We start from the raw sequence: 14,608 nt of genomic DNA on the forward strand, positions 1-14,608 counted from the left end.
GGTCCATGTGGATGCAGGGACAGTGGAGGCAGATTTATGGTTGGGAGTTTCAAGATGAAGCATTTCAAAGAGTGGCTTCTCTGGATAATCTATAGGCCTTTGGATACAATTTCAAGAAACTTAGGAACTCTTAAAAAAATGGGTTGCTGTCAATAATAATTAAAACATCCCCCTTTGTCATTCAGTCTGCTGGACAAAAGTTTCTGACAAGTATTGCTGCGGACCCTACTCCACCTTTGACACTGAGTGTGGGGCATCATTCAAAGACCCATTTGCTCATTCATTAGCAGTTTTTGGTCCCCTGGTCTTTGCTGAGGCCAGTCCTTTGGAAATGATGTGAGGAATGCGCAATTCCTGTAGTGTTTTCTGTTTACTATTTGAACTGAGGTGCTTAAAGAATGTTTGCAGCATTTTGCTGATGTTTTAAATACCATCTGTGACCCTTAATGAACACAATGTCCCTCGGCTTGCCCTGACTGTAGCTCTCAGCTTGCACTACTACTGACGTGGAACAATGATGCAGATAGCCTGCTATCAGTATTATTCTCTCTATTAACTATGAAACTCTTTCTTGGCTGTGCAGAATGGTGGGACTCTCCCCACTCATTGCAACACTTGACATGAAAGCTTTTTTAATGAATCTGGTTTGAAATGCAGCAGCTCTTTTTCTGATCTGAAATTATTGCTTCTCTTTGCCTAGGGGAAACCTAGCACTGCTTAAATCACTAACAAATGACACATTTCTAAAGAAGTCAGAAGACACTGCTTGTTTAGAAACAACTGTAAAATTTCTACCTAAAATCATAGCTCCCTGTGGGTAAGGCTCACAGCTGTTGTCAATGGTGTAATGGTCAAAATAGCAGTGGCTGGATTGCCCCTGCATTCCTTCAATGAAAGAGAGAGTGGGATTTGAGCAATGATAAGTATTAGCAATATACATCTCACAAACAGAGATTTCCCTGAATTGCTGTGAGGAAATGTCTCAACTTTGGCATTTAGGAAGGGTTGGGTTTCTCCAGTAGAAGGGAGGCGATGCCCTGAGGTCAGCTGTGTCTCTTCAGCAACTCAATCACTCCAAAACTTCCTCTTCTGGGTACCTAATTTGTTAGAGACAGACCAGCTGTTCTGCAAAGTCAAAGAAAAGTCAAATCTTTCTTCCTGGAGGGTATATGAGTTATGATGAGGCAAGAGAGGAAGGAAGGAAGGATGGGAAAACAACTGGTCTCTTCATTGCTTTTCTTTATTTCTGTTTTCAATAGGGTTATAAATGTCACTTCTCTCTTTATGTATCTGGAAGTTGAAGCACTCCTAGTAATGGAAATGGTTCATATGGTTCTAGCACCACTGTAAGTTTTCTTTGTGCTGTTTTCATCTCTCTTCTTGAAGGAATCACCTAAGGGCAGGGTAGGTAGGTGTTTATTCTTTCCCTATAAGAAAGCTTGGTTTGGAATGCCTCCTGGGTTTTTTTTTGTTTGTGTTGCTTCTTATAAAGATTATCTAAAATAATTCAGTCGCCTTTATCACTCCAGTAACAAAGAGGGCTGTCTCATATAGAGTTTTTATTTTTCTTCTCCTTTCACAGCTATATCTCATTAGCTGGTAGTTTTAGGACAGAATTGAATGAATGGATGCATTCTTTCCTGTCTTTCCTGGAAAGTTCCTCAGGTTGACGTGTATTGAGTAGGAGTAAAATTGGCCTTGTGTTTGCCCTTGGACTGCTTTGTAAGTAAACCAAAGAATTGAGCTCATAGAGGTGTCAGTCAGTTTTGGTTCCTTTACTTGCACAGAATTCACTTAACTTTCTTTACAGAGATATTTATGAAGCTTTAATTAATATTTTCTTGTGTAGCTTGAAGTATTCTGGTGAGCAGAGTCCTGAGTGCAAAGGTTTAAACAGCTGAGGCAAACTATACCACATGTGCTTAGAAAAGCATTTGCAAAATGCTTTGTGAAATGATGAACTTTTCTTCCCACACACACCTACATGTGATGCATCATGCACTGTCTGCCTAATGAACTCTGTGGTAGACTGGAGCAGAGCTGTCTCTTTAGAGATATGCTACAGAAATAGAGGCAGTGAAAGGGGAGTTTTCTGTGTCTATCATCTGCTGGCTTGTCTTAAGTCTTTGTCTACATCAATTTATTTGTTATAGGAGAATCTCTGATTTTGTTTCAGCTTCAGCTTGGTAGATAGCAGACCTTGCCACCAGCTCAAATACTCTTGCAGACACAATATAAATAGGTAAATAGGTGAGAGATGGAAAGCTGAAATGCCTGTAGGCAATACAGGTAAAAATAGAGCTGAAGCAATATATGCTTCACAGCCTCTGGCCTCCTGTGTTTCTAATGGACATTTTTGGCTATAGGCCGTGATGACTTGTCTGCTGGGCTGGTTCCTCCATTTGCTGCTCTTCTCACATGAGTAACTTTTTTTTAAAAAAGTAAATCCTGTATGAGTGCCACACAAAAACTTTGGGACTGATTGTGGCAAAATAATCCATGTTGTATTCCCCTGCACACACTGACTGCCTTTGCAACAACATACCTGAGTATGGGGAGTGGCTGACTTTGGGTATAAATGTTGTGGCTTGAACCCAAATGCAGTGGTAATTACACCTCCAAAACATGCAGGCAGTTTGCACATGGAGACTTTGTCATTTGCTAATGCTCTCATTTCCAGCATGTTTGCATGCGCTGATGAATGAAATTCCTCTCCAGCCTCTCTTTTATCAGAGGCATGATTTATAGCTTTTAGCCACCCACGATCACAGAGAAAGCTGGGAACAGAATCTGACTCTGAGTTGACTTAACCACAGAACCATCCTTCCATGTACTGAGTGGGTTTGGAAAAGTGCAGGAGGGTTGACCTGGCTGTTTCTCCTAAAGATCAGTATTTCATTTCTCACCAGAAGGTCAGAGATGGGGAAAAGAATTCAAAAATATAACTGAAATCCACCAACCAAAAAATTATGAAGTCAGTTTTGCAAGGCTACTTTACTCTCTTGATACTCATCTGCCTTATAAATGGGACAACTCCAGGCTGCTGGTAGAATTTTTCTATTTGTTTGATGTGCATATCTTCCTTTGTTCCTTGAAAAGGAAATACATGAAGTTGTATCTTTCTGATATGGATCAGACTTTTCTGCCCTGTCATACTGCTGTTATTTTTAGACTGAAACTCTCTGTGGTTTGTCCTTTCCCAAAAATACTACTTTATATGTCCATTTAGTGTCTTAAGTTAATTGACAATTATGCACATGTGCTCAGTTGTCCAGCGCTGTCTTTCTTTGAGCAAGAGCTTTATAAAAACAACTGGGCTACTTCAATGGGGTCAGAGTAGTTGAGTAATACTTGCTATATCCTATTAATCTACATCATTTCATCAGTGCTTTATAATCTCCCTCATGTGATGAGATGAAAGAATTTTGCTAACAGCAGTAATCTGTTAATAGGACTTGGACTGTGGCCCATTTTTAAGAACTTTAACCAATCATTTCATGAAATTCAAGGAGAAAGTGCATTACAGAATGACTTTTAATGTGCTCAGCTGTGATTTCTGATAGAAAAAATTGGTCTTTGTTCAAATAATTGTTTCTTTTAATTTCTTTTAAAACTGGAAGTTAACTGATGACTATTCTGAAAGCATAGGAAAAAAGAGAAACACGGAGTTCAGCTGAACCAATTGAAAGGTGGCATAGCTCTGTGCTTTGGTTTGCCAGACCTAAGTCGTGTTGGATCTTTGGGAAAATTATCTGATCCCTTGGAGGTTCAGTCTGCCCTGTGGTGGGGATGATATGCCAGCTTCCTACCTCAGCAGTGCTTGTGGTAATAAATACTGCAAAGATTGTGAGGTGACAGAGCTGGGTTAGTGTTGTACCAATGATCTTATAAGTAGAAATGAGGGCACAGTAGTAGTGCTGAGTTTTCAGCAGCAGGGTTTTTTTCTCTTTTCCCACTCTTCCAACTTCACCTCAGCACAAGCAGAGGTGGAAAAATGTCTTGAAAGCACTAGCAGAGTGTCAGGAATTGAACAGCAAGTAGGCAGGCTAGTAGGATATCAGTCCACCAACCAGTTTAGGTAAATTATGTCAGTGATATTATCAAGGGCAGGTTTTTCTCTTGTTCGCCCCACCAAGGTGTAGTTTCAGTTTTTAATTGTGACCTTCAGTGCAAATTAAAAATAAGTCTATGCCTTGTCCCTTTGTTTTTCCCATTTGTACAGGAACATATCTAATCCAATGGAGCTTTTTCAGCCAGTGAGTATTTACAGGGAGATCAGAGACCTGGTTCTACACTGGCCAGTGGCTTCTTGAGTTTCTCTGCCAGTGCCTGGTGTAATGAGCAAACTGTTTCTGCAGGGAGCCTTTGGTTCTAACCCTAATGGGAAAACTCCCTTTGTTATCTGTGCTTTTTCTAAATCTTTTCGAACACAATGTTTTCGGCAACTTATAGTGACAGGAAGTGAAGAAGATTCTCATGTCTCTGGTTCTGCAGCAGAGTGGTGGGGAACCCATGTCACCAGATTTTAATAAATGCAAACCAGAGGCCATAACCAGTAGTAGAAACTCTCAAGAGGTGAATCAAGCAGCGATTTGAACTGGTGTTGCCTGGCTCCTGCAGCTACCTGGAAGATGGATATACTCCTGTAAAACAGCTAAAATTCAGACAGAGATGCCAAGGGAAGGGAGTAGAGAGGTCTCTGTCAGAGAGATGCTCAAGGTAGGTTTTGGAGCAGGATCATGTCTAGCAGAGTTCTTGCCCAGCACAACCCACACTGGCTACAGATTGGTATCACACAGTGCTGCAGTCACGTAGCTGTAACTTGCCTCATCTGGAGTTCCAGGAAGGGAAAAGAGAGAGATTCTCTACAGTATAGTTTTTCTTATATTTATATATCTTTTGTCTAGCAAAGAACACTACAGTGTTTCTTTTTTACCCAATGCATGTTTTCTGGCCATCTCACCATCATCTTTCTTCTGTTTTAATTTCATATCAAAAATAGCCATGTTAGCAGTGAAATTGTCACTAAAGCCTCACTGAAATTACTGTGATGTGTTACTGTAAACAGATGATCTGTATGTCTTCAATTACATTTCAGGCAAGCAGTCTCTGAAAATGCAAATACGTGGTTTGGTGCAGCATGGGCTGTAAGGAGGAGGAACAGATGTGTAGGAAAGCTTTTCACTACTGCTTCCTTTCATGGTGGTGTTGGTAATTAGCAAAGGAAGGTTTAGTTTTATTAACATGTGTGTATTGTAGCAAAAAATATTAGGCAGAACCTGTGACTCACTGAAGAGAGACTTGCAAAATGCAAAATCTTGCACTGTACAGGTCTTGGGTTCAAATCTAGTCCAGGGTGTTTGCTGGATACTGTTGGATATTGGATTTCATATTACAGTAGGAATAAGCAACCCTATCCAGGACATGGACACAAGGTGTTAAGCACAACAGCAATGTAGTCAACAGTGCTAGTGTTCTAAAAAGTTTACAATCTTAATACTTTGTGAAAAACAAAACAAAAACCCAATAAGCCAAAATCAAATAAAGAAACAAAGCCCCAAACAGGTTTCAGGCACCCATATGCTGGATTTGGCCTCAGGAAGATGGTCTCCCTGAGACCCTTGTTTCTTGCAGCACCTCTGTGCAGCTCAGAGGATACTTCTTGTGATTCTCCTATTCCACACGCCCATGGCCCATGTAATTAATTGATATCCTTACAGCACGCCAGGTCTGCAAAGTAAGCCATCCTCCCCTCTCAACAGTGATTCTCGTGGCTGGAGACTTGCACCCACCCTCTGGCTTTTCCTGTCCTGCTCTTTCTCAGCAGCTCCATTCAGGCTGGGCTGCCCTTAAAGACCATGGTGGTTCTCCTCACCTTAGGGGGTCCCCAGGCTTCAATGCCAAGTGTTGTGAGCAGGGCAGCTGCATGGCATTTAATTAACTGGCCATCTTGCCTTTTGTAGCTGTGATCAGTAGTCAGGAGTGACAAAAGCCCTGAATTTTTCAAAGCACAGAAAGCATAATTTCAGCAGTGGAGTACTTTTACAGGGAGGGAAACTAGGAAGAGGATGCAGCTTCCATGTTTCTGGAATCTGATTCTTCAGTGCCCTTCATGTTACCCATATGTTACAGTCCCTTCAGCCTCTGTGCTTTCATCCAATACAAGTTTTTGTTCCAGATTATTTTCTGCTAGGGATCTTCTTGGAGCATAGATGGTGAGAGCTTGCCTTCATTTGCCCATTTGTCCTTCATTTCTTATTACACTAGTAAATATAAGGAGTGTCTTTAGACTGTTCCCTTCCTTTACACCACTAGTTTAGCAAATCCCTAAAACAGGGAAGCAGTCCAATATAGCAGGACAAACAGATGGAGAAACAGCATCCATGGTATCTACAGTAGTATAGTGTTTCTTGCCTCTTCCTCTTGTCTAGAATCTACCATATCTGGTAGATGCTGTTAAAGACAGGCTACTAAAGTCAATGAATTTCTGGTCTAATTCAAAATACAGGGATTTCCCTGTGCATTTCTTTTGTTGTTTTTAGTTCTTGCTTCTTTGTTTTATGTGTTTGTTTCATCTGTAGCACACCAAAAGAAAAGAACATACAATTCAAGGCAGGTTCAGTAATGAAAAGACATCAATATCAAATCCAAACAATATTGTAAAGCTCACACTGAGGCTTCTCCATATGGTATGTTGATATTGCCAGCCAAAAACACAACATGCAGCTTCCAGAGCTGGGTTCGGTGAACTTTTAAATCTGTACAAAAATAACTGGCGACAGCTTTCCTCAGTGCAAAATCCTTTCTACTCTCTCCCAGAAAGAGCTGTTCCCCTGCCGGTTTTCAGCACCTCCTCCTCCCCGTCTGCTTGTTCCTTCCTCCCTCTGTTCCGCTTTTTCTCACGTTTGTGTGAATATTCTCCATCCCCAGTTCTTGTGACGGAGAGAGGATGCATCGGAGCTCTCTGCCCATCTTGCTTTCCAGAGACATTACATCATCTGCTGCTGAGCAAAGCTGATTCCTTGCAGCTCTCCTTTTCCCAAACATGGTCTGTCTTGGATCAGTCCAGTTGTCTAGGTGTATAAATCAGTATTGCTGACTAGTCTGCAGAGTCTGCTGGTTTCCTTGGCCTCAAATTTCCAAAACAGCAAGCAGTTCCCCAGTCCTGGAGCAAAACACAAATGTGTGGCTGAAACCTCAGCTCAAGCTGAGGAGAGTGCAGCTGTGGGGTGATGCTCACTGACCACAAGCTGTATGAGACTGGAGGTCAGAAGCTTCCCCCATCACAGACCTCTTCTCACAGGGCTCTGCAGCCTACATGAGAGTGGACTAGATGGTGCTGGTTTTTCTCTCCATTGTTGTCCCTAGATTTGGGAGCCTGCTGCTGCTGTAGTTCACAGGAAGACCACATATGATGTTAGTGTGCAATAATTTACCTTCTCAGAGTTGTAGGCCAGTAAGAAGTGAGGGTGATGGCCTCCAGCCTTCTTTGTAGGTCACCATGATTCACTTGGTTTTTATTAGGAATTATTCTAATATTACACCTGTGGGTATAATACTCAGGATGTCTTTCACAGATGTGATTTCCGGGAGAACTGTGAAAGACGTCTCCATCAGAAGCGTTGGTGGGAACAACACAGGAGTTGTGATCAGAGCACGAAGTACTTGTTGCACTGAAGTGGGAAATCAGGGAGCAGAGTGCTGAGCTGGGAGCAGTGCTAATAGCTGCACGGGCCACTGCTGATGGCAGTGAGATGAGGCCATAAGGTGATTGCAGGACAACAGTAGGTGACAATATAAAATGTTATTTTCCTGTTGCTATTTCCTGGGCAGACTATCTGTCCTCAGATTGCTGTTGCCAATGGTTTGATTTGTCTCTTTTCTGTCTCCCTAAATAATGCCTTTTTATCACATCCTACTCTCTCGCTACTCATTTGGGCTGTTAAGTACCACCTGTTATCTACTCATCTTTCTCATGTGAAGAAACCTTCTGTGTTAGTGCATTCCTGTTCCTTAAAGCAGAGCTTATTGAGTTAGTCTGGCTTGAGGTAATGCCACACAAGTATGGGCATTAATGAGATTTCTGCCAAAACCCATGAAAATACCTAGGACAATGACGAACATTAATAAGTTCAGTTAAACGTGTCAGTGTAGCTATTTGTTGTGTTCTTTGATTAGGTTAATTACCCTTGAATTCTCTAGCTCTGAGGGGGTTAAACCACTCTTGGTGACTGCCACAGGAGGCTCTGGGGCCAGAGGTGATGTGTGTCACACCTTTGTGCCTGGTGTGTGCCGATGTGACTGTAAACGCAGGGACGGTGTGAGCTGTCTGCTAGCAGGAGCAGTTAAATGAGAATAGAGGTCCCTACGTCAGTAGGACTTCTTACTGACATATATGCACCTCTTTAAAGCTTATGTTTTATAGACATTTCCTAGAGAAATGGCTCATCTTTAACCTCTAGTTACACAAGTGCAAAAATGTGCATAGAACAGCACTGAGGGGGAATGTAGTGGATTAATAAATGGTGATTAATGACATCCAGCTGAAGAAAGGCTGTTATTTTGAGGGAATAGATGTTTCCTCCTGTGCTGGTGGGGATTCTAATGAAAAATGTGTCATTGTGGAGTAACCAGCTGACATGAGATCAGTAGGAAAGTCCTTTTTTTTTCTATCACTTCTCTCTTTTGAGCCATATCTGTCCATCAGTGTAGAAGGGAAAATGCGTCATAATACTGTAAGGCATGAATTAGAAATGACAGATATGGAGAGATAATAGTGGACATCACAGGAATGAGTCAATGCTGAAAGAGGTGCATGAACGATATGAACACCAGCAGATGCTCTGAATGACCAAAAAAAAAAAAAAAAGTATTTTTACACCGTGGAAAGAGTGTATCACTTGGAAGTATCAGGGGTGCAAAAGTAGGCTGAAATTGAACTTTAAAAAAAGACATGTTCAGTCAAGAATTAAAAATTTTAATCAGCTAAAAAGTAAGAAGTAGAAAGATGTTAGCCTCAGTTAGAAAATCCCTTCATAAAGAGACAAAAATGAGGTTTGCTTCTTGCAAAATCTGATATTTTCCATATCTCAATAGACATTGTAGGTCCCATTTCCGTGAAAGCAAAAGAGTAGCAATATCACATTGTGTTAATTATTTATAGTTTTATAAATAGCCCGTAAGAGTATTTCTGTGGAAAAAGTGATTTTAAATAGATGCCTAAGGTTTCTTTAATAGGATACCAATCTAATGGAGCTGCAGTACTGTGGAATCAGTGGAAACTTGATTGTAATTTTACCTGTTATTGTCATTTATAATGCTACACGAGCTTTGTTTTGGCTAATCATAGCTAGATTTTGGTGCAGGGGTCTAGGAACAATTGTGTCGTTTTTAAGTACAACTTGGTAGTACTGCTAAACAAGTTATTTTTATTCCATTTCTTCTTTCTGTCCTTTCTGTCTTTCACTGGTTTCTTTCATTCAGGAAGACTGTATCATTACGATATTAAGGTTGAAGGAACCAGGAGTTTCCCAGCAAAAGGTCTGGTAAGAAAACTGAAGTAACTTAAACCAGAAATATAAACAGAGAGTAGATTCAGATTTGGCATAAAGGGCAGAAAATTAAGGTTGTAACTAATAAGTGTTGCTTGTCTCCTTGAGTCATCTGGGGATTTCTCCGCTGAACCGTGGCAGTACCACACTGTCAGCATAGGGAATGTCCTGGTAGCATCGAGGTCCTCTCTGTTCTCCTCCCTGCTTACTGGCATTGCTGGGAACTTTCCTAAGTAAAGGCAAGCTTTCAAGTTACTGGACTGAAGGATTCCTAGGAGTTGCTTTTAAGTCCCTTTCTGGTTTTAAGTAGCTCGTTTCTCCCCACCTGTGCTCTCCCCAAGAAAGGGAAAAGGAAAGAAAAGCAGTTAAAATGATGCAAATTTCATTGCAATGTGTTTAGTTTAATATCTCTCAGGCTCTTCAGTCGTGTTACCTTGCTTCATGCATGTTAGTCTCTGTCAGGGTACAAAAAAGAAACTGTGAAGGGATGCTCAGTGACACTGACGTACTGGAAATGTGAATCTGTTGCTACATACCCACTACTCACTTGTATTATGGCAGAACCTGAAAATACACCCATCCTTTATGTGACCATTTTTAAGAGTTGAGCCTCAAACTCAACTATCTTCCTGGGTCAGAAAAGGAGCTGAACAAGAGTGGGCTCAGGCGTGATTATACTCCAAGACTGGCATCCTCAGAGAGTGTGTACAAGCCTCCAACCGTAGCTCCATGGAGGCTTTTCTTGCCCAGATGTTTTTGATAGCTGGTGTAGGCCAAGGACAGCTAATAGTAGATCACAGGATGAATTAATTGAATCCACTTGTCACCTCCATAATTTTAATAAATATATGCTTTCAAATTCATGTCATCATTAAGAAGGCTTCCCCTGACTGACTGCTGTCCAACCAGAAAGCCTTATAGTTTACCTAAAGTGTCTGTATTTAAACCAATTTTGCGTGTATTGGCTATTCAGAGAATAGGGCTATGTCTGCAAGCATAAATAAGACAAAGTACCCAAGGAATGTTTTCACCTACAGCCTACACTGTTGGGTTTTTGCCCCATTGTGTCTGGAGCACCAAGTGTGTTCTCATGTTATTTAATTTCTTTTATAGGATGCTCTGGGTCTTGTTCCCATGGACATCTACAGAAAATAGTCTCTTTGTTGGCACTTGCCACGATTCACTAATAAAAGAATAAGTGCTAAGTAGTGCTGACATGAGCCTTGAGAGCTGAAACTCTGCTCTTGGCCTGAAAGCAGTGTCTCTTCAGAAATACAAGCACAGCAGCGGAAGAAACCATCCCTTGAAGCTTTTTCTGATAAGTGCATCTGTGAAGTCTTTCTCAGCAGTGTGGTTTGTTAAGGATTTAGACATGTAATTATTGTTATCTTGGGTGTCTGTTGTGCATGCAAATCTTGTATGAATCACTAAGAAAACAGTTTTGTCTGTCACATGCAACTTCCACTCTGTCATCTAAGAATGTCTATAGGGAACATATTTCCTGTGCAATGCCTTGGCCCCTGAGCAGTGTGCGGGGTCTTCTAGTGCCAAGCTGGAAATTTAAAAGATTCCTCTTCCAGGAGCAAAAAGGATTAATAAAATACTTAAAATCTGGTCATGGCAAGATATGAGAGATTTTGTGACAACCACCATTGACAAATACAGTACAGATTTATTTCAGAGGATTAAAAATGTGGGCAGAATTAATACTGAGTTTTGGCTTGATCAGGCTTTTAACGCTGAGAAGAAAATAATTCAAAATTCATATTGTGCAAAAGAGAAATTTAAAAAATTGTAAGTGCTAAAGAAAGCCAGAAGGTACAGGGAGATTAAGGGAAAGCAGAAAGAATGTCAAGTTGGAAAGTGTTTGGAGGAGTAGTAGGTCTGGCTCTTGATCAGGAGAAACAATTGAGTCTGGATCTAACTCACACATGGTAACTACCTTCCTTAACTAGCACCTGAGGCAGTCCAAAAGGATTTATGTGGGCCAAAATTAATGACAGGTCAATACAAAACATTACATAGCTTTAATTATCAGCAGTAAACTGAGTCTTAGCAGAATAAACCAGCCTGTAGAGAGTTTCCTGGTGTGCAGGGAGATTATATGTGCCCAGACTAGCTCCTTTATAGTTAGCTAAAAAAAAAAATAAAAGAAATAAGCATGAAGAGTTTATTCTTATTTCTTTGAAACTCTTATTTAAGCACGGATGATGGCAACATATCTTAATATCATCTGTAGTTATTTTGAATACACGGGTAGTCATTTTTGGTTTTGTCAAAGGTTAGGTAGTTAGTTCTCCTGGCTTTCCTTCAGGTTCTTTAGCCTTGGGGTTTTTTAAGGGGAGGAACATAGGTCTTCATATTTCCTTCCGCTTTCCAATCCTTCAGTGATGTTATGGGCCTCTGTGTGGGAAGCAGTTTCCAATTTTGTTCCTGCAATCAGCTGTGGTTGCAGTGAAAGGCCTCAGGAGATCTGGCTACCTGATGCTTTCTGCACGTTAGGCAGATAATTAACAATTATCATTTGTGACTTTGGTTATTTATATATGCAAAAGAATATAGCTGCGGTGGGAGTTTCTGGGGCCCTTGGAAAAATGTGATCCTAAAATTGTTAGCATTTATATTTCTTGTTCTTAAAGTGTATTTGAAGTGAATCTGAAGTCAGGAATGAAGATCTAAAATTAGCTCATTGGGCCAATTAAACTTGTTGGTCCCTTGCAGGATGATTAAATGTACTCTCCAGGAGGAGAAAGGCAATTGCATCTTGCTGAGGACAAGGAAGAAGTAGCCCTGAAGTTTTTATGAGAGGTTCACTCAAGAACACAGCTTCAGTGAAGGTTAATGAATAAAAAGCACTTTGCACAATTACAGCTACCCGTGCCTCATGCTGGGGACATTGTGATCACTGCAGTGGCATGCTTTTGTTCAGGAGAGGCTCCTTCCACCACCGTGCACAGCCCCAGGCACCTTCTGAGGCCTTGATTTCAGATGGATGGGTTTCCTGCCCTGTGAGACACCCCCGTGGATGAGCAGCACGTGGAGTCACTCCACCTCAAGCTGTGTGGTGGAAAAAGCCTCCTCCTGCATGTGTGCTTGTCCCTTCTGTGTTCGGTGCTGCCTTGTGGGTTTATCCTGGAAACTTACCCTAACTCCAGATGCTATAAAGCTTAGGCCAGGAGTCTTTATGCCAGTGCACACACACTGTTGGCCTTTGTGTTCTTGTCCATCTGGTGAGGCAGATTACAGCCCAGGCTGTTTTTGAAGGTGAGCTCTGACCTGCCCACACTGCAGGAGGCTGTAGATTAAGTCAGGGGAAAAGAGTTCAGTTGTTGTAATGTTCCAGCATGCTCCTACCAGTTACTGGGCATGGGTTTTCCTCAGGCAGCTCTCTTCTTTCTAAGTGAGCATTTTGTCCAGGGGGATTTTGAGGATTTTGCATACTGGTTTGGGATTTTAAGAAATCTCACAGTCCAGCTGCAGATGTGGAGTGAACTGGGCTCTGGGTGAACTCTAATTACAGTGAATGTAAAATGGAGTTCACACCATCATGGACATACCAGACCACACCCTCCTCATGTTATCCATTACATACAGATCGACTTCCCTCTGAGGTGCCCTGTGAAAAGCTGGATATTCTTGGGCCTATAAGGAACTCTTTTGGCGTGCCTGCGAAAGCTAAACCCGTAGTGGTTCCTGGCTTAGCTTCTTCAGGAAAGAGTGTGGTGCTTCAAGTCTGTGTTCGTATGGTTGTGATGCTGGAGATGGTCCCAAGCAAAAGGTTCCATGGGAAAGCCTCTTGTATTTCTGTAGCTACTTCAACACCTTTCAGGACACCAGGAGAAGCTTTCACAGGAATACCTGTCCTCACATAACTGATGGCACATCCAGAGCTACACGTCATGTCCAGGTCTCCTGCCCTGGTGTAAAGCTACTGTCCAAGCTCCTCCTCACTCCTCCAAAAGTTTTGCTACAGCTCTGTACCCCATCTCACAGGACAGATGTTCTGGGAACAACAAAGAATGAGGCTCTTGGAATCTTCTCCAGAGAATGTGAAGAAAATTTTTATCTTCAACAATTCACATGCCTGCTTTTTCCTCATTCTTTGTTTGACAAATTGTTTTCTATTTACAGCCAGCACATTTTAATGCCTTCTCCCTCCCCCCAGCCTACTGGGTTCCTATTTTCTCCTTCTGACAATGTTACCATATGGTTCTATTATTCAGAGATTCCTCAACATGTATTGCAACAGTCCTGAAAAATAATTAGGTGCTGCTGTGGTGTAAAAGCACATCTGTCATCAATGGCTTCCTCTGGAAATTATGGGATGAAATGTCCCAAGACATTCTTCTGTCTTTCTACTTTCTCCCTGCCCTTTTCTGTCCCTCCTGGCCCCCCAAAGTATTATAATAAAGGGAAGAAATTCTGTGTGAACTGCTATTTTCATTTTCTTTCTTAAAAGCACTGCACAGTGTGATTGGTGGATTTTTTTGAGCTGTGACTAGGGAAAGAAATCTCTGGGGAGAAAAAGGTATATATTTAGCCTCTCTACATTTAGAATAGAACTTAATTCTATGGTGATAACCAATGATTTACACCCTTTAATCCAAAAGTCCTCCCGTGCCCTGTGGGGAATACAACATATGTCCAGCAAATTGGTAACCATATGCTTCAGTGAACACATGCTCTCTCAGCCCTTCCCCTGCTTCATTCCATTGATGGTTCCTTGCTAAAGTGCTCTGGTCTCACAATTTATTCTGCCTTCATTGAAGTCTTTGTGAAAAGAAGAGTTATTTTCAGATTCCTTCTAGTATTGCACATTCTGTGGTTTTGAAAGGTTTCAGGCAGTTGTTTCTGCTGGGAAATTTCACAAGTGAATCAATGAGTAAAAGTTTTCTCAGCTCCTGATGAGAGAATCAGGTACATCTCCTACACAACTTTTTCTCCCAAGTGTGTACTGGGAAAATAAAATCAGGGTTATCAAAAACAAGTTTCACAGAGGCTTCTCAAAACTGATTTATTCCTAAATCCTTTCACCTCCTCATGTTATCAGCCTTCTA

General features: G+C 41.4%; 1 long non-coding RNA gene across 4 annotated transcripts in view; it reads left to right on the forward strand.

Annotated features, from left to right (window-relative positions):
- LOC138112622 (uncharacterized) overlaps nucleotides 1-13,982 on the forward strand; it is a 36,266-nt gene extending 22,284 nt beyond the window's left edge. The window contains exons 3-4 of one of the 4 annotated variants that reach the window (XR_011151784.1): nucleotides 9,484-9,545; nucleotides 10,665-12,264. This is a non-coding gene — a long non-coding RNA (uncharacterized lncRNA). The other 3 variants (XR_011151786.1, XR_011151785.1, XR_011151788.1) reach the window with 3 other exon arrangements.
- Nucleotides 13,983-14,608: the final 626 nt, after the last annotated feature.

Source organism: Aphelocoma coerulescens, chromosome 6, assembly GCF_041296385.1.
Source record: "Aphelocoma coerulescens isolate FSJ_1873_10779 chromosome 6, UR_Acoe_1.0, whole genome shotgun sequence".
NCBI classification, from domain to species: domain Eukaryota; kingdom Metazoa; phylum Chordata; class Aves; order Passeriformes; family Corvidae; genus Aphelocoma; species Aphelocoma coerulescens.